We start from the raw sequence: 18,932 nt of genomic DNA on the forward strand, positions 1-18,932 counted from the left end.
CCTCCCCTTCTTCTTTTGTCTCAATTCTATCGGTGGATCTATCCTTGTCCTGGTGAGGAGGTGACATTTCTGGCGTTTTTCCTTCTCCTTCTTCTGCATTCTATACTTCCTTCATTGCCTCCTGGATGAGTGTAGTCAAGATGCCTCCATACCCGATGAAGGAGGCTTTGGAGGAGGCTTTCTTTCTTTCTGTAACTTTAGAGACCAGAGATTCTCCTCCTACTGGCACACTTCCTAAGGCCAATGCTTTGGCTGCCTGATCGATCGTTTTTCACACATACCCATTCCAATCTACTTCGTCTAGGGTATGGGCTGCTACATTTTCCAGCACCGGTACACTAATTCGATGCATCAATGAATTGTAACGCTGGCTGGAGAAGAGCACATGTATCAGCTTGGCCTGCATCCTGGCTTCTGCTTCAGGGATATCCTGGATGCTTATGCCGTCATTTGTGAGCACATCTTCCTTCTTCATTTTAAGCATGGCATAAACATCCCTTTAGTGTTTCCTCTCCGTCTTTGGTACCAATCCCAAAGCCTTCTCCACCAATGCTGGGTCTAAACGGACCTGTACCTACTTTGCATCTTCTCCTTTGCCCACTATTACAATACCACATTCTTGATCTGGGTTGTATGTTCTGAGGAACTCCACGCACTTCAGGTGGTTCGACTCCTGCGAGAACTTTTCAAGATACTTCGTGAGGTTGCATTGTTCAACCACCCTCCTGGCTGCTTCCTCCTTGGCCACCCATGACTTCTATGTTGTGGATGGTTCAAAATTTGAGCTGGCTGAAGGCGTGGTTCTCTAGATGGATGCGGTATTGCTCCCTTTCCTCGTCTGTGAATGGGAGTCGATGGGCGCGGTCTTGCTGCGACATTTTATGCTCGTGCCATAAATCGTAACTTTCATTAGTACTTTTCACATATCAATTCGCTAATTGCTGGAAAAGAAAAACTCTATGCTTTTTGAATGAATTCATTAGGAAGACATGTAGATTTTCCTTTTTAGACTTGGACTTTTTGCCCTTTACTTCAAAGTTTTCCTGCCCATTTTCCTACCCCATCTGTTTTTTCATACTACCTGTTTATGCTTTTCACTAATTTTACTTTGATCTATCCCCTTTGATTCATTACTCATCTGATTCATTTCACCTTACCCCCTCCCCTTCCATCTTGAAAAGAATCCTTCCTAGGATTGAGGGTCAAAAGGTTAAGGGCTTTCGGCATGTGGGAATTCAACCCTTTGATTTGGACCGCATAATGTGGAGTTCTCCCTCTGTTAAGAGGTGGTCAAGGTAGGGATGCCCCTTGATGTGCTCTTTCATGGGTCGGCCCCGAAGAGTGGTTAACACTCTATACGAGGTGGGCACGATGTAAGTGGGATCATACTCTGCTGTTTTGATGGCGCGGCATTGCTCGGCGTTGGTCATTAGGCAACATCCTTCAACTTCCCATTGCAACCTAAGAGCGTACCACTACCTCAAGAAAGGTGATCCAATATCAGCGAGGTGTGATAACTCCACGATTTCTTGGTCAGTGATAGCAAAAGTGGTTCGTGGATCGTATGACGTGATAAGGCATTGTTTGATGGCTTGCTCCTTGGAGATCTTGCTGTTAATCAACTCAGTAGCGGAGCGAGAAGCTTTTGTGAACATGAATTCAAAGGTTTTCCAAGAGCAAGGCATATTTTGTACTTCTGTTGCAAAGGGTTCTTCTAATAGACCTAGGTCCAAGTGGTTGTATCTTAGTGCAAGTAACACAAAAGTGTCATCTAGTCGTTTAATACAATCCACCACGTCATCCTCGATGTCCTCAGCGAGGTCAGCGGCGGCCAGCGCTAGGAAGGATTTTCGTTCATAGGAGGGCGTAAGGCCGAGGTTTGACAGAGCAAGAGCTTTTGATAACGAAGATGGGCGGTGGGGGGGGGGTTCATGAGTTTGTGGTTGGGCCGTTTGGATGTTGAATGGATTGGGAGCAGCCATGACGGATGGTCTGCTACATTCAGGTTGGAGTTGGGGAGGTGGATTGACTTCGGCGGATGGTGATACTCGTGACGGAGCCTGCGGTTTGGGCCGGTAGACTTGTGGGACTCCCGTGGGTCTAGGCGTGGATGAGGCGGATGGTTGCAGTTCAGAAGAGCACTGCAACTTGTAGGTTTGAGGGTTGATGGAACACGGTTTGATCAAGCTTGAGGGTGGTGTATGAGTGGTGCCTCTGGCCGTGGGGGCCTTAGGGATCCACAGCTAGGTATTTCCCTCGTAGTAGCCCTGCGCACGTAAGAGGGCTTTAGGGACCCATCTTTGCTTGACCATGCGGCGCTTCTTGTGATTGCGTCTTGGCCTCCTAGGTTTAGAGTTCTGGGTCTTATGAGAATAGGAGCATTGCCTCCTAGGCGGTGGGTGCGGCTATTTAGGCACTCATTGAAGGCGAGGTTGTTGGATCTTAGCTTTGGCTGCTGTGGGTTGCGGTTTATGGAAGTTGGGGTGTAGTGGCCACACACTACCCCCCTCCTTAGTCTTGCCTACGGATGTTTCTACCGGTGGCTTTGCGGACAATGATGGTGTCGCGCAGCCCTTGCTGAAAGCTGTGACAATGCGCACGTTGCCTATTGCTAGGTGGATGCGTTGCGACCCATAATCAACATTGCAGTGAGTCTACTTTTTGAAGGTTTGCCCTAGCAGTGACTCTGTGCTTGTGTCTGTAGCATTGGGCAATACGTAAAAAAGCATTGGAACAATCTCAGACTCGATAGAAACGACGACTCTGCACTTGCCGAGAAGTGCATATGAGTGGGCCCCATATGGGTTTAATTTGGCAGTTGTGGGTTGGAGTAGTGGTTTGACAAGTTGGATCCAATGACTGTGGGTTAAGACATTAAAGTTTGCTCCCTCGTCGATCAAGGCGTTGAAAGCGCATGTTTGCTTGGTAGTGATCATGATACGGAGGTAAGCGGGTTCTACGGCTTCCTCCTCCTCTTCGTTGATTTCAGTGATTGTAGCTACTCGTACTTTGACCGGCGAATCTAACAATGGTGGCTCATGCAAAGGATGCATGGGAGGGTAGTACTTCTTGACATGACTGCCATTGAAGAAGCCTACTCCCTCACCGTCTAGTGTCTCAAGCTCGACATTGCCGGTCTGAGACCGTTGCTTATGCCCCTTAACTGAGTAAAGGAGCACTAAGTCACCCTTTTCGAACTCGCACCACTTGACATGCTCGTCGAACAAGCTTTTGTGTCAGGCCTTCTCACAGATAAGCGCGTGGGTGGCTAGGAGACGATTCTCTGATAGGCGTTCAAGCTCGACCAGGCGTTGCGTCCATGCCTCCTTCCCTTCGCATCGTTCTTGAAGTGCTATTCTCATGCTAGGAACAAAGAATTCTAATGGTAGAATTGCCTCAGTTCCATAGGTCAGCCTAAAGGGGGTTTGGCTGCCCGACGGCCGTTTTGTAAGCTGTGCGGTAGGCCCACAAGGCTGCCATCAACTTGTTGTCCCAGTCGCTGCGTGAGGCTGAGACTACTTTAGTCAGGACATTGATAATAATCTTATTAGTTGATTCTACCTGGCCATTCGCTTGAGGATAGTATGGTGAGGATTTGCAATGGATAATGAGAAAGGTGGACAGGAGATATGCTATCACTTCGTTGATGAAGTGCGTGCCTTGGTCACTAACCAGTTCGATGGGGCAGCCAAAGCGCGAGATTACTTGCTCACATAAGAATTTGGCAGTCATCCTAGCATTGTTTTTTCGTGTGGCTCTTGCCTCTGCTCATTTTGTGAGGTAATCCATGGCCACCACGATGTACTTGGCTTGTGACTACTGTGTCACAGGACTGATGGGTCCTATGAAGTCAATTCCCCATTTTTCGAAGGGTTGGCTACTAGCAATAATTGGGGTCAACTCCATTTGATCCTTGCGAATCGGTACTTTTGTCTGTTGGCACTCATCACAATGCTTGACGAATAGCTTGGCATCGCGAAAAAGCATGGGCCACCATAGTTGAGAGTGCAGCACCTTCCATGCTGTGGTGTCTCCACTAAAGTGTCCTCCGGCAATGCCGCTGTGTACCTCCGAGCACATCATGCATCTCATGCTCACACATGCATCTACGCAGCAATCCATCTTGCCCCAGCCTATAGAGTTGGCCTGCAATCAGCTAGTAGGGCTGGATCTTCAGGACCAAGCACCTAAGCCAAGCTTTTTCTATTGGTCGCTCAGGTAGTCCATGCTTGAGCACTTGGACTATGTCGTCCGCCCAATATGGCGTTAGATCAGCCTTAAATAAATCTCTCTTTGCTAGACAGGTGGAATAGGTGGGCGTCGGGTAACTCGTCAACGATGCCTTGTCCAGTGGCTTCTCCTATGGGGATGCGTGACATGTGATCAGCCATGTAATGCTGTTTTTCCTTTCGTACTACCATGGAGAAATCGAACTCTAGAAGCAGGAGGAGACATCGAGCTATGCGGCCTGTAGCACAAGGTTTGTTTACTAAATAGAGCAGGGCTTGATGGTCCACAAAAAAGATGAAGGGTGTGGCCAATAGATAATGCCGGAATTTCTTCACAGTGAACACCATGGCTAATCCCTCTCTTTCTATTGTCGAGTAGTTTATCTCTGTCTCAGTGAGTTGTCTGCTAGCAAAGCTCATTGGATAATCTAAGTTGTATCACCAGGTTGGCACAACACTGCCCCCATGGCAAACTTAGAAGCATCGATGTGCACATGGAAGGTAATGGTCCAATCTGGGGCTCGTAGAATTGGTGCTATTGTTAGAGCCTTTTTCAATTCTTTGTACGCTCGTTGGCATGCCTCGGTCCACTCGAAGACAATCAGCAGCTTGTACAATGGTCTCGCGATGAGTGCGTAGTCAGTGCAAACCGCTGATAGTATCCTATATGGCCTAAGAAGCATTGAACTCCCTTGTAATTAATTGGGGGTGGAAGGTCAACAATAACCTTGACCTTCGAGAAGTCAATGGAAATGCCGTTCTTCGACACCACGTGTCCTAAGATGCATCCGTGGTTTACCCAAAACTGGCACTTCAAGGGGTTCAAGGAGAGATGATATAAGCGACACCGTTCAAAGACTGCGCGGAGTTTGTCTAAGTGTTCGATCCAGGTCGAATGGACACACAGGTCGTCGACAAAGACCTCTAACTCCTTGCGAAGCATGTCCTTAAAGATGGTGCACATGAGACGTTGGAAAGTGGCCGGGGCATTGGTCAACCCGAAGGGCATGACTATGTATGCAAAGACGCCCCACTCAGTGGCAAAGGCGGTCTTGTGCCTATTTGCAGGATGCACTTGCACCTGGTTGTACCCTGAGAAGCCATCCAAAAAACTGTAGGCTTCCTTGCCTGCCACCCTCTCAAGCATGTGCTCGGTGTATGGCAATGGATAGTTGTCTCTCTTCGTAGCAGCATTCACCTTCTTGTAATTTACGCACACTCCGATTTTTCCATTCTTCTTCATCACAATGACTATGGGTGATACCCAGTCCGTGTGCTCAATTTTGTAAATGAATCCAGCTCTCATCAGCTTGTCAATTTCCTCTTTGACAGCATGAGCGTGTTTTGGATTCATAGGGTACGGTCGCTGCTTGTGACCGGCGTTGCGTACGACGTCATGGATATGTTGTGAGTCACGACACTCGGATCTACCCCCTGAAGCTCCTCTAAGAACCAGGCAAACACGTTTATATACTCTCGCAAGAGAGCGACAAGACTCGTTTCTTCTTCACCAGTGAAGTCGTCGGCAATGAATACTGGTCGAGGTGTTTCCCCTTCCTGGGCTAAATCTACCTCCTTGACTTTGGCTGGTCCCTCGATTGGTTCACTCATCTGCCCTTGACGTTTGGCACCTAAGAAAACTAGTACCCTATCCCCTTTTTTGAATTTTGTGAAGTGTTTAGGGAGGTCCTGCGGCTTTTGCTGTTCTTCTGTTCGTGTATCCCTGGGTTGCTTTGCCTTTTCCTGCCTTAACCGTTTACACCTCAGGTGGGTGGGTAGGTCCCCCTTGGTACGTTTGGTCATGGGCGGCCTAGGGATCTCTGGATCACTATCCGAACTAACTTCTGATTCAGAGTCAAACCCTCCATCTTCGCTAGAAGAGGTGGTCTCCCCTGGTGGCCGCAGTTCAGATGGTGATTCAGTCCTAAGTATTGATGTTGTTCCTGGCTGGGCTAGGCCTGCTTGCTCAAGGTCTATGGCTCCTATGCGTTCCAACCAAGCGTGATCACATTCCATGCGCATGACTCCTCGCTCTACTCTAAAGGTCTGCCTTTTCTACGGCTTGGCATTTGCTCGTATCTGCTCAATTTCTTGTCCTTTAGTGTCATATTCTACGGTATCTACTTCACGCTCGCTCTCATCACTGAAGGATTGGCAGTCTTTGTATTCGTCGCTAGAATCCTTGTCATCCGACTGCTCGTCGTCTCCTAGGGTTTGGTATGCCTCCTGTCGTTGGTCACGAAATAGGGCCCAGTTATACATGAGGTTTAAATCGTACACCCTGGTCCATTGCAACTTGGATTCCTTTAAGAGATCCTGGAGTGGTTTGAAATTTGCAGCTGGATTGCCAGCTAGCTTGTCCGTTAGGTATTCCAGTATCCCCTGGAGTTTCCTTTTGTTGGATGGTACGTGGAAGGTGACAGGCTTAGGCTTTCCACGGAGGCTTCTTGCCATCATGCAGACTGATGTAGAGAGTGCTTCGTTAGACTTGCCGATCATTTTGATGGCTTGCTCATATGCCTCATGATCTGAGAATGGCAGGTCGATTGTAGCGAGAATGTGCATCGAATCCTGCTCATCCTCTGGGCATGGGATATACTTGGTCAAGGGCCCATAGGGCTTCTTGACCTGAGTGTTCCCCTTGAGCATAGTAGAGATGGCGTCTAGGTCGACTGGTGAGGTCTTCCAAGTGTCCATCTCTATTCTTACGGAATCCGTTCTATTGCCAAGGAAGATCAAGCCGTTACCCCAATCTTTGATGACTCTAGCGTTGCACATCCAGGGTCAGCCTAATAGGATATCGTAGTCCACTCCCTTCATGACTATAAAGTCAACAGAGAACTGGACACCTGCGATCTTCACTGGCCAATTCTTAAGTACCCCGAATGGCTTCACTCTCATACCGTTTGCTAACATGACATTAAACCTAGTAGTTTCGATAGGCGGGTTTCCCCAAGTCTGGAGCACTGCGTGGCTAAGCACACTAACCCCAGCTCCCGTGTCTATTATTCCCTTTCTTGTTGTGTCACCTAGGGCTAGGACCGGTAAGACCGCGTGCATCTCAGAGCCTTCCCAAAAGGCATTGACATGCAAGGATTTTGGCACGGAGTGCAGCGTCAAACTTGGTAATTGCGTTTCTGCATCATGGTCTTGAGGGTCTGCCGTGACCCGCTCTTGTGACCCTTCGACCCACTGCTTAAGTTCTTGCCATAGGGTAGGATGCTGCTTAAGCAGATCTCCTAGGCTAAGTGTTACAGGGGTAGTCACTAGCGTGGTCAGGAGATCGTTGGATACTCGTCCTTCCCCTAACCTAGATTGTCCGGGCCAATGGCCGTGGCTAATCTGCAGCTCTGTTGCGTCAAGGCTTGGTCTTAGCGGCACTGCTTATGGCCGGTTGCTTCTGTCGACTTAGGTTGAGGTGGTGATATTGGCGTGCTTACGCTGGAGAGGTCATCGATCTCGTCCTCTACGATGGGCTCAGCGTCTTTGAGGTGCTCTTGAGCCTCCTTCACCCATTCCTTCACCTTTTCTATGGCGTCTAACTGTCGCTTCGGATGCGGATATTCCCCTACCTTAGCGCTTCCCTTTTTGGCCGTCTTAGGGGCTGAAGTCTCTGCCTCTGCGTCTGAGACCTTCTTTCCAGCAGGCAGAGTCGTAGCACTCTCGGTCTTTAGTGCAACCTTAGCTTCCGATCTCTTCTTTTTTCACCTGCGGCTTTTCTTCCCTATCGAGGTTGCGTCAAGATTGCTAGGTCCTGGCAGAGAGATGTCGGCCTGCTTCGTTTGGGCTTGGGTCATGACCCGCAATGGAATAGGTGTGGCCTCCCCATCGAGGTTCTCAACACCAAACATCCCCAATGGGACAGATGGTACGTTGGCTGAGCTAGAAGATGGCTTTCGCTTTGGGCAGTCTACGAAGAGATGGGTGATTCCACACTCTGCATACCTTTGGTCAGCCTTGTCTCTATTTTGCTGCTCTCTTTCCGGGCAGTGTGATGAGACATGACCGGGGTGACCACAAGTCCAACAAGTGACTGGATCCTGCGGTTGCCCTCCTAGGCCTCTACCTCATCCTCGTCCTAATGCCATCACCGGAACGGGTCGATAATCCATGAGGAACGCGTTGCCCTCGTTGTTGTGCGAGACATAAGGGTATATGTAGGTCTCTTCATCATTCGGCTCCTCCACGTAGTGGACTGGAGCGTTGCTCGGTGGGTGGGTCACGTAAGGACCAGGTGGTCTAGGAATGTCGGTAGGGTTTATGTCCATTCTAGGGATGGCTGGTTTCATATCGTTAGGGGCGGGAAGAGACAATGGGGCTCCCCTTCCGAAGAATGGCTGTGGCTTGTTCGCTAGGTAAAGCTGGCCATAGGGTTGCGAGTATGGAAGTCTTCTTGGTAATCTACAATGTGCGACATCATGGCCAAACCTACCGCAGTTAGCACAAGGTCTTGACCTAGGGTCTTGACACTCGGTCGGCAAGTGGTTTCCACCACAGTACACACATTGGACGTGCGGGCGCGTTGGTCGTCTCAACATGTCTTGCAACTTGGCTAATTCCATCTTGACCTCAGCCAAGCCTTGGTCTGTCTCAGTGGCCTTCCCCTTATCTTGGGATGATGGGATTGACCGCTCACTAGAGGCTGACATTCTCTCTGAGCTTTGCGAGTTGGTCTCCTCTAGATTTGAGCTCCTGGAGCTCCGCTCTTTCAGTTGATCATCAATTCTAATGGCTTCCTCAAACACTCTAGCTACTGCGTCCCGTTGCAAGCTTGAATTGCCTGCCAAAGCCTTATATAACTCCTAGTCTCGAATTCCGTTGATGAATACAGTCGAAACTGCTCTTTCAGTCGGTCGCTCACCCAGAGGGATTCTCTTAAAGAGACTCCTCACATGGGTCACGTAGTCACGGATGTCCTCCTTCTCTTTCTGCTTGATGTTCATCAAGCGTACTAGTAGGTTATCGGAGTATTCGGGCTTGACGAATCTCTTGACGAAGAGATCCTTGAGGTCATTGAAGTTGGCTCGCTCTACAGCATCTAGGCTCGTATACCACGTCCTATCCTTGTCGCCTAGGCAAAGCCCGAATGCTTGCGAGAGTTGAGTTTGCTCATTGAGGCCGTTGGCTTCACAGACTTGCTCAAACTGCTCAACAAAGCTGTATGGGTTGTCATGAGGTTGGTACTTATCGAGTTGCTTGGCAACAATCGGTATTTTGGTCTGGCTCCTTGAGCCTTGGTTCGCCCCTAATCCTGTGAGCAGCGACGTTGCTAGTACGATGGCACTCTGCTCTACTGCTATATTATCAAGCAGCCGTTTCATGAGAAGCTCGCTCAACGTCAAGTCTCCCTCTAGTGCTCTCTCATGGTCCGTTTGGTTTCGGCCAGCCAAGTTCAGCACTCGCTGCACCTCATGCAGCTCCATGCTTTGCCTTTGGCTCCTAGCCTGCTGATCCCTATTGTACTCGGTTATGCCCTGCAATGCTTTGTGGGCTAGCCTTCTCTCCTCTTTTAGAGCTACAATGATTGCGTCTGCTATCCTGCCGCGGTGCTCATACCGGGCGTGCTCGTCGTAACTGCTCACCAGCTGCTGAATAGCATCTGGGAATACGTTCAAATCGAGCTCCTCATTAGACTGATGGTCTGAGCTCTCTTCCGTCATGGTTGAGTTCTCACGCTCCACTATGCTGTCGATCAGGTTGAATAGACTTGACAAATCCTCGTCGTTGGCGCTCCTTGCTTGGTCCTATTCTGTGCTTTGATGGTTTGTCTACATCTTGGGTCCTCTCCTATTGGTGGGTTCCTTGAGTGGTTTATTTGAGTAAGTTCCTTTGGTTATTGAATACAAACCTCAATTTATGGCCACTTGGTGCGTGTGTCATTTCTCGTGCACTTGTGCCCAATCAGGCTTTCAGCTTTCTTAAGTGTACTTCAAGTGCAGAAATTCAATGTGAGTGCAGCAAGCAATTCCTCAGCGTCTTACACACTCTCGCTTGTTTCAGACCTGATAGGCTTGTAGATCCATTTTCTGGCCGTTTTGTCAGGGTTTAGGGTTTTCTCGTATGTCGCCTTGTTCGTTTTCGGTCAATCAGGTTTTACAGCTCAACGGTTCGCGTCTAAGTCCTTGGGTCTCGCAACTGCCCACTTCTGGCTGCCAAGCAGCTGTGCACTATGATTTCTCCTATTACGTGTGCCAGAATCAAGTTCTGAGCGCTCGAAGGGTTTCGACAGTTTGCACTATTGCGTATTTGCCGGGTCAGGTCAAATTTCTAAAAAATTTGATAAAAAGTTGCACTCGGATCAACTGGTCCGAATTGCAGGGTCCGAGTAGGTTACTCGGATGGGTTGAGGCACGGGGCCGAGGGCCGAATTTTAGGGTTAGACTCGGACGGGCCGAATGGCGAATTCGGACAAGGTGACTCAGACGGGCCGAATGGCACTTGGGCCGAGGACCGAATGTAGAAAGTGGTCGAGGGTCGAATTTGAGGCTCGGACGGGTCGTTCGGACGGGCCGAGGCCGGATGTGCCATGTGGCAAAAAGTTTTGACTCGGATGGCTAAATGGATTGACTCGGACATTTTGCCTCGGACGGGGTCCGAGGGCCGGCCGAGTGGGCCGAGTGACAAGGGCCGAGGGCCGATTCTGGGACTCAGCCTAGGAAAGGCCACTCGAAAGGGCCGAATGCGGCGCGCGTAACCCGCGCGAACACGATTTTGATCGATTCACTAGATGTAGGCCAACACCATGGCCATGCACTTCCAGATCCTATCTAGGGGAGTAGAGGAAGACATTCATATACCTGAACAGGCCGGTAAGCGCGTCGGTGATGCGATCGAATCGATACGGGTTGGAGCTCTCTCTCTCTCACTGAAATGGCACAAATGAGCTCTCCCTTGGCCTCCTGGCTCTTATACCCCTTCCCAAGTGTGGCGTTGATGCCCCCAATCACTCACTTGCCGATCTTAGGCATCATTAGCAAGCATTTTACCCATTTTGCACAATTTTTGCCCTGTTTTGCCCTGTTTTGAAACAATAAACCCTACCCTTCTCCGGTTCGATTTCGTAATTCTAACCTATGCTAAATACAACAAAAATCGAAGGCAAAAAACTGAAATAGATTCTCCATGCTTTCCAATCATCAAACAACCAAAATATTCCAAAGTACTTACTTGTTTTGAAGATAAAAAACACCCAAACTTCCTACCTATCTCAAGCTCCATTTCGGGGATGAATCCCCTACTTCAATGCTCGATATGAGGCACGCAAGTGCTCAAGCTTGAATTCGTTGGTCCCGGCAACGGAACCAAAATGTGGGAGCCTTTGCTCAACCGCCAAGACCCATGGACCGCTTATTGTTTCAAGCGTTCCAAGCGAGCTCTAATGGCTATCTCTCACCTAGCCGACGCGCCGTCAATCCTACGAGTGTAGTGAGCTTACCTTGATGCTTGATCGATTACCCTCCTCTCTCTTGCACTCAGGTAGCTCCATGATTCTTGATGCTAGCTCCAGCATCCTCAATCCTCCTCCATCTCCAAGCTCCATCCTCCATAGTCGTGCGTGCAAGAGAAGAGAAGATAAGAGAAGAGGAGATGGTGAAGAGCTTCACCCTCTTGATCCCTCACCCTCATACACTCACTCCCTCACACTCTCACACTTCCTCTCTCAAAAGCACACACAAGCAATAAGGAGAGAAGAAGAGAGGAAGAAGAAGACTCCTTTTGCCACACACCAAAAGAATGAGTTTCCATTCACTTTTTGAACTTTATATACAAACCCTAAAATCCCATGGATGGTCATTCCCTTTTTTTTACATGGCCGGCCGTAGCCTAGGCCCTTTTTTCCATTTCCCACCATTCTAATTTATTCTATTCCCAACTAATGCGTACAATTTGCACAAGAGCGAGCCTGGCACTCTTTTACAAGGATTCGGGAGCGCTTCCACATTTAATGGTGTGCCTTTTACTCTTTTGTTGTTTCGGGGCGACACTGAGACTTTCTGAGCGTCGTGCCTGAAAATTTAAATTTTCAGGGTCTGGTTACCGGTCAAGGCGCCTTTTCTGCTTTTATCCTACGCCTTTTTTTGCTATTTCCTTTTTTCCCTTTTCCCACTCCTCCGTGTTGCGATAAACACGGTAAACACTAGCACTACCCCTAGGGAGAAATCACTTAGGAGAGGTTTTCAATTGCAGGTATTGAAGACTCCAACAAAAGTGTCATTCGCTCTTCATCGACACTCAGCTCTGAATTCCTATCCTTTATCATCCTGCAAGCCCGCCAAGAATCGTCATGTGCAGAATCCCCAACAAACTGCCAGGTACTCCATCAGTGCAATCCCCACAAAGAACAGCCCTACCCCCAACTCCAATAGCCCTACCACCAGCCACCTAGGCCCCCAACGACCTTCCTCCCCACCACTACCAACACTCCTCCATGGCAACCACAAACGTCCTTGCCACCCACGTCTTCGGTGCATTCTAAAGCCTGCTACCTACGACGGTGAGTGCCATGAGACTGGCACTCATCTAGGAGGGAGTAATGTTAACCCTCAAACGAATGAAGGTGGAAAATCCGAAAAAGCTAAAGCAGAAGACAAAGGCCAAGGCAAAGAGAAACAGAAGACAAAGACACACAATGAGAAAAGTCCTAAATAAGGGAGAAAGGCGTGCAAGGAAAAACACAAGTCAATACTTTAGTAAAAGAGCACAAGCGCATCATGGTTTAATGCAAGGAGCGCCGGGCTCTCACCCATGCAATTTGTAAATATAGACGGGCGGTGGAAAGGAAGCTAGGAAGATAGAAGGACAATGGGAAAAAGGGCCTAAGCGACGGCCGGCCATGTAAAAAAGGGGATAAGGGGATGACCGCCCAAAAGGGATTTAGGGTTTTGTATATAAAGTTGAAAAGTGAATGAGAAGCTCATTCTTGTGTATGGCCAAAAGTGGCTCTCCTCCTCTTCTTCTTCTTCTTGTTCTTGCTTGCTTGAGCTTGTGCTTGAGAGAGGGAGTGTGAGAGTGTGAGGGAGTGAGTGTGTGAGGGTGAGGGACCGGGGAGGAGAAGCTCTCCATCTTCTCCTCTCTTCTTCTCTTCTCTTCTCTTCTCTTGTCTTGCTCGCGGCAATGGAGCTTGGAGCATGGAGCTTGAGGATGGAGCTTGCTTGAAGCTTGCACTTGGATCGTGGAGCTACTGGAGTGCGTGAGAGAGGAGGTAACTCGATTGACATGGAGGTAAGCTCACTACACCCGTAGATTTGGATGGTGCATCGGCTATGTGAGAGGTAGCCATTAGTGCTCGGCTTGGAACGCTTGAGGTCTTGGCGGTTGAGCAAAAGCTCTCACACTATTATCACGTAAAATAAATATGTGTAATCTTCCAATAGTGCTCTAAGGGCTGCTTCCTTTACTAAATTCTTGGATTGATACGTACTTTCTTTTTTGAGATGTAAAAAAAAAACAATTTGGGGTCTCCTTTTGAGTTGCTTGGCTATAATGAGATGAACATCTAGACTACTTTGAAGGGTTGAGAAAAGTTCATAGTGATATTGCCTAGTTGCCTTAGCCATAGTCATAACCCAAAATAACATCTATGACCCATTTCCAATGCTATTGTATCCATTGATGCCACATAATTTTAAGCCAAGTGTAAAGGAACTTTAAAGCATAATTAGATGTTGATTTTCACATTCTCTACTTGCACTTTGATGGGCTACTATAAATCAACATTTAATTGGTCCATTTCTTGCTCGTTAATGAAGATATGTGTACTCTCACTACCAACCAAGATGTAAATAGCTTTTACATGAATACTATCCAAAATTCTAAGGGTGCTTGGGCTCCTTGAACCTATTTAAGGATCCATGGAGATGGAATAGGCTAAAGTAGAAACACCTAATAACATACCAGATATTTTCTACCCAAACCAAAGGGTACTTGGCCACTCAAGGGCAAATAAAATTTTTTAGAGCAATCATAAAATTTATCATGATTATTATTATCCAATGTCCATTAGCATTTTGCAACATGCAAAGCACTCAAAAAGTAAACTCTTCATGAGAAGATCTACAAGGTTATCATCTGTATGGATTATGACAAGCTCAATATGCTTATCCTCAAGAACCTTCCTAATCAAGTAGTATTTCACCTCACTATGCTTTGTCTTTAAACGAAAGATAGACTTTTGCACCAAGTGAGTGGCACTCTTACTATCATAATGCAATATAGGTATCTCTCCTACAATGCTCAAGTCTCTCACTAGCCGACGAGTAAACGCCATATAGCTTCCATGTAGGTATCTATGGCTATAACATACTATACCTAAATGGTAGAATATATTGTAGGTATCGGTGGCTACAATATACTCTACATAAATGGTAGTTAAAGTTGTACATTGTTGCAATGGAGACTCTGAATTTTCTCTCTATACAACTTTCTCTCTCATCTCCCAATCATTTCATAGCCTTGCTCTAAAGATCTCAGCATCTACCCAAGAGACTATATCACCTATGAAAATGAAGACAACTTGTAGGAGATCACCTGGAGTCTATACCCCCTGCAAAATCAGTATCTACATATCTAGGAATAGATGCATTCTTCCTTTCAAAGAATATATATATATAGATCTAGTGCCATTCAAGTATCCAATACCTCAAACTCCTTATTTTCAACATGATCAAGCACAATGGGAACCTCTTCTGTATCGTTCAAGTCTTCAATAAATATACTATTCACCTTAGGCTTCTTGTGAATACATTTGGCGCTGCACGGTCAGGTGTATACTTCTATCCACTTAAAGTATATTCTTTTTTCATTCCTTTCCTTGAAGATGTCCATTGGTATGAACTTTTGGCTGCCTTGAGATGGAGAAGCTCTTGGTGCACTACAACAGAAACGAGGCATAGACGCGCAAAGTCAGGCGCGTCTATCATTGCGTCTATATGTGCGTGTAAAAGAGAGTGTAAATAGACGCGAATTTTGCGTCTATATATCTGCATAAATAGACGCTAATATAGACGCGCCTTTAGATGCATAATTATTTAACCACATGAAATTGGACTTAATATAATAAAAAAACCAGAGTTAATAATTATTTTTGCATTGCTCTCTAATGAATGGCAGTTCCTCCAGTTGGCAAGCCTGATATAAGTAATTAGCGGCAAGCGACAGAAACCTTATTATACAATTAGTAGCAAGCATTGCAATATGTATCTCGTAATTTCTCTATTTGAAGATGATAAAAAATATTTCCTTTTTATTATGGAAAATTCAATTTAACTTTAAACTTGACTATTGATTCTTGAGTATGCACATGTGTGCATGATAAAAACCATAGAATTAAGAATACACATTGAATCATTAAGCAAATTAAGTATGTTACAATGAATATAACCCTTACTATGAAACCCTTACTATGAAACCCTTAAGTATGTTACAATGAATATAACCCTTAAGGATGTCATTTCCATTTATAAGATATAACCCTTACTATGAAACCCAAGATAAAGGATACATAAGTAGATATACACCAAAGATGTAGGGGACTATACATGCCTAAAGGATCCCCTTTCCAAGATCCTTATGTAAAGAGGCTCTCCACAGCCTTAACAAGTCTTGAAGTTAAACTTCTATATCCATAAAGATGGATGGTTCAAGGGAACCATAAAGGTCCTTAAATTTAAGAACTTGAGTTCAAAAGAACTAAAGACTTCCAGAGAAGAGAAATATAACTCAAATTGAGATGTTAAGGTTAAAATCTCCCCAAGGGCTAGGCTGGTGCCTTCCCCAAGTTCATGGAAACTTAACAAGTCAAGTGGAACCTCAAGCTAGAAGAATGATACCTAGAATAAATTGATATGCATAGACTGCATATCAAAGATTTTTTAGTGCACTAGGAATGACCACTTTATTGGTTGTGTTTTTAAATTAAATTTTGTATCAATATATGTTGAACTTGGACATGTGCTAGGCCACCTCCAAGGCTAGTTGTGGAGCCCTTCACTAAGGGATTGTTTTTGTTAGTTCCAAATTCTAGGAACAACACTAGATATGAGAGGTCTTTTCGTAGGGATTAGATATTAGCTAGGATGCAACAAGAGTGCTAGGGGATCATGGCCATAAACCCAATGGGAATTTAGGATTAATCTAACCCTCTATGAGCCTAGGATGATGCTCCTATAAGGCCTCAATACTAGTTGAGGGTTGATTAGTGGTATCTTGCCTTTAGGGAGAGTTCTATACATGGACAATTGATTTGATATCATAAAATAAGATAACCTAGCTTGGAATAAAGAATTGATTTCTGAAAGCATTGTTTTCAATGTTTTCTTATTGTGACTAAGTTATGTAAATGAACCCTATTTTGAATAAGTTAATAAAAGAACTTGTTTTTATGTATTGAACAAAATATGGTAGGCAACTAGATAATTGAGCAAACCCTCACAAAAGAGAAGCGAGAGAGGGGATCCCTGATAGCTCCATACTATGATAGGGTGGTCGATATTAGTTGAGAGGTTTCCCTTAGAAGTGATAGTTAGAAACATCTAGGAAGACATGTTGTTAAAACTCAAAAATTCCACCTAGGATCCAAAATACTACATTAGGACTACAAATCCTATCATTAGGACCGTGCTTCCTACAATAGGAATGCATTTCAAAACTAAGTAGCAAAAAGACATGGAAAACATGCGAGCTACCACTTAAGACTCCCATCCATTAGTATGACTCTCATGGGCAAGCTTTAAAAAGTCAAATGAGTGGCATTTTCACTACTTGTCTAGTTTGTCTACATACGGTGACATGCCCATAGTTAAGCATTTTCACATACCATGATTAGCCTAACCCTTAGTTTGGAACACAAAGTGTGAGGAAATCTTTATTTGAAAATCCAAATCAACTCTTGCAAAGATATGCTTTGACTTCAAAAATCTTGTCAATCAGGACACCTAGGTACAAAATTGCTCATATAATGTTTGATCCCTAGCTCAGATCCCTCTCCTTGGATCGCTTATTAGTTAGAATAATATCTGCTAAGGGGAGGGGGGGTGTAGTGGTTAATTGCATTTTGTCATCAAATTGGATGAAAGTGAGATTGTCAAAGGGATTAAATCTTGAAAGAGTTACTATAACTTTGATGAACAAAGCCTATGGTGCGCAGATCGGTCGCAGATAGCTCACGTGGTGAATCCCGGAAGGTCCCCAAGAACAAAGAACTCTACCTTTTTGCACAAAAAACCATGTAAAAGCATGCACGACAAGAGGCAAGAGACAAATTGGGTTCAATCTCCCCCATGCCTTGTGTGAGCGCTTCACAAAGCATGTATTTAATGTATATTTCCAATCTTCATGCTCAATAATAGCCCAATTACAAAAATATGACAAGCTTTTTAGCTTTTTGAGTTTGCTTTCTACAAAAATAGGAAAATAAAGCTAATGGATGGTGCCCATAGAGTCTGGCACGCCCAATCTCAATGTCCAAATAGAAATAACATATCCGGGCGCATAAGCGCATACAAAATAATAATCAATAATCGATGTCTCAATAGACATAACAAAATATAGGCGTGGCGCCTATCAAAATATAGTCCAAATGTCGAATACCCGCTAAACTCCAATGCTTTCCTCCGCCACTGCTGCTATCTCTACACATCAACTGAAGCATTCACAATCGTTAGTAAAATAACACAATTAAACCGACAAAAGTGAATACCTAGCAGTCTTCAGCTACATAAATAAATCAACTGGTTAGAAATAAATCCTAACCTTAATTTATTACGAGTGCGCACTCTAAACTCATAAACGTTTATTAATTTAATATGCATTTTGCAGAATCACCCGCTATGGAATCACCCATGTACACACTAAATTAATGAAACACCCGAAAAGGACAGGCGTCCCCATCAACTTCTCGCACAAAGAATCCTCTTTGTGTATGAGCCCCGGTCATCTAAGTTTACGGAATCCACCGTAAAACCTCACGGAATCCACCGTGGAATATGCCTCCTGGCATCATACCCCCGGGGTGGGATAGCAATTGACCTCAATTGCTATTAGCTCAATGTGGAGCTAACAGAGTGGGGAAAGCATTTAAGTCTCTAGCGTGCATCGATTGTGCTTCCTCTACAGGACGGTTCTTAAATTTCACTAGATATCTAGAATACCTTCGGCCAGTTCTAGTGGTCATGTAGTCAGTGTCTATGATGGCTTCTGGTTCAAGTATTTCAGTCTCTTCTTCTAGTAAAGGTGGGTTTTCATAGACAGGGTAGATAGGTAATTGGCCTCTAAATGGTCTCAATAAACTAATATGAAATGTATTATGAATTTTCCAATGAGATGGCAATTCTAACTTAAATGCATTATCATTAATCTTATGAATGATTCTAAATGGTCCATAGAATCTAGGAGCTAATTTGACAACTGGATGTCTATCTACACTTTGCAGTCTACGCTTTTCTATTCTAAGCCAAACATAATCATCAACTTAGAAATTCATAGCTTGTCTTTTCTTGTTGGCTTGTTTGGTATATGATTGTTGGGCTTTAGCAATCATATCCTTGACCTCATCAAAAATAGTGTTATGCATAATAGCAATATCATCAGCACTCTGAATTCTATTAGACAAAGATGCAACAGGGGTAGATAATCTATATCCATAAATAACTTCAAAAGGTGCTTTCTTTGTAGATGTGTGCGGTGTATTGTTATATGCAAACTGTA

Source organism: Lygodium microphyllum, chromosome 16 (genome assembly GCF_053477565.2).
Source record: "Lygodium microphyllum isolate KBCC chromosome 16, Lygodium_microphyllum_v1.1.10, whole genome shotgun sequence".
Taxonomy (NCBI): domain Eukaryota; kingdom Viridiplantae; phylum Streptophyta; class Polypodiopsida; order Schizaeales; family Lygodiaceae; genus Lygodium; species Lygodium microphyllum.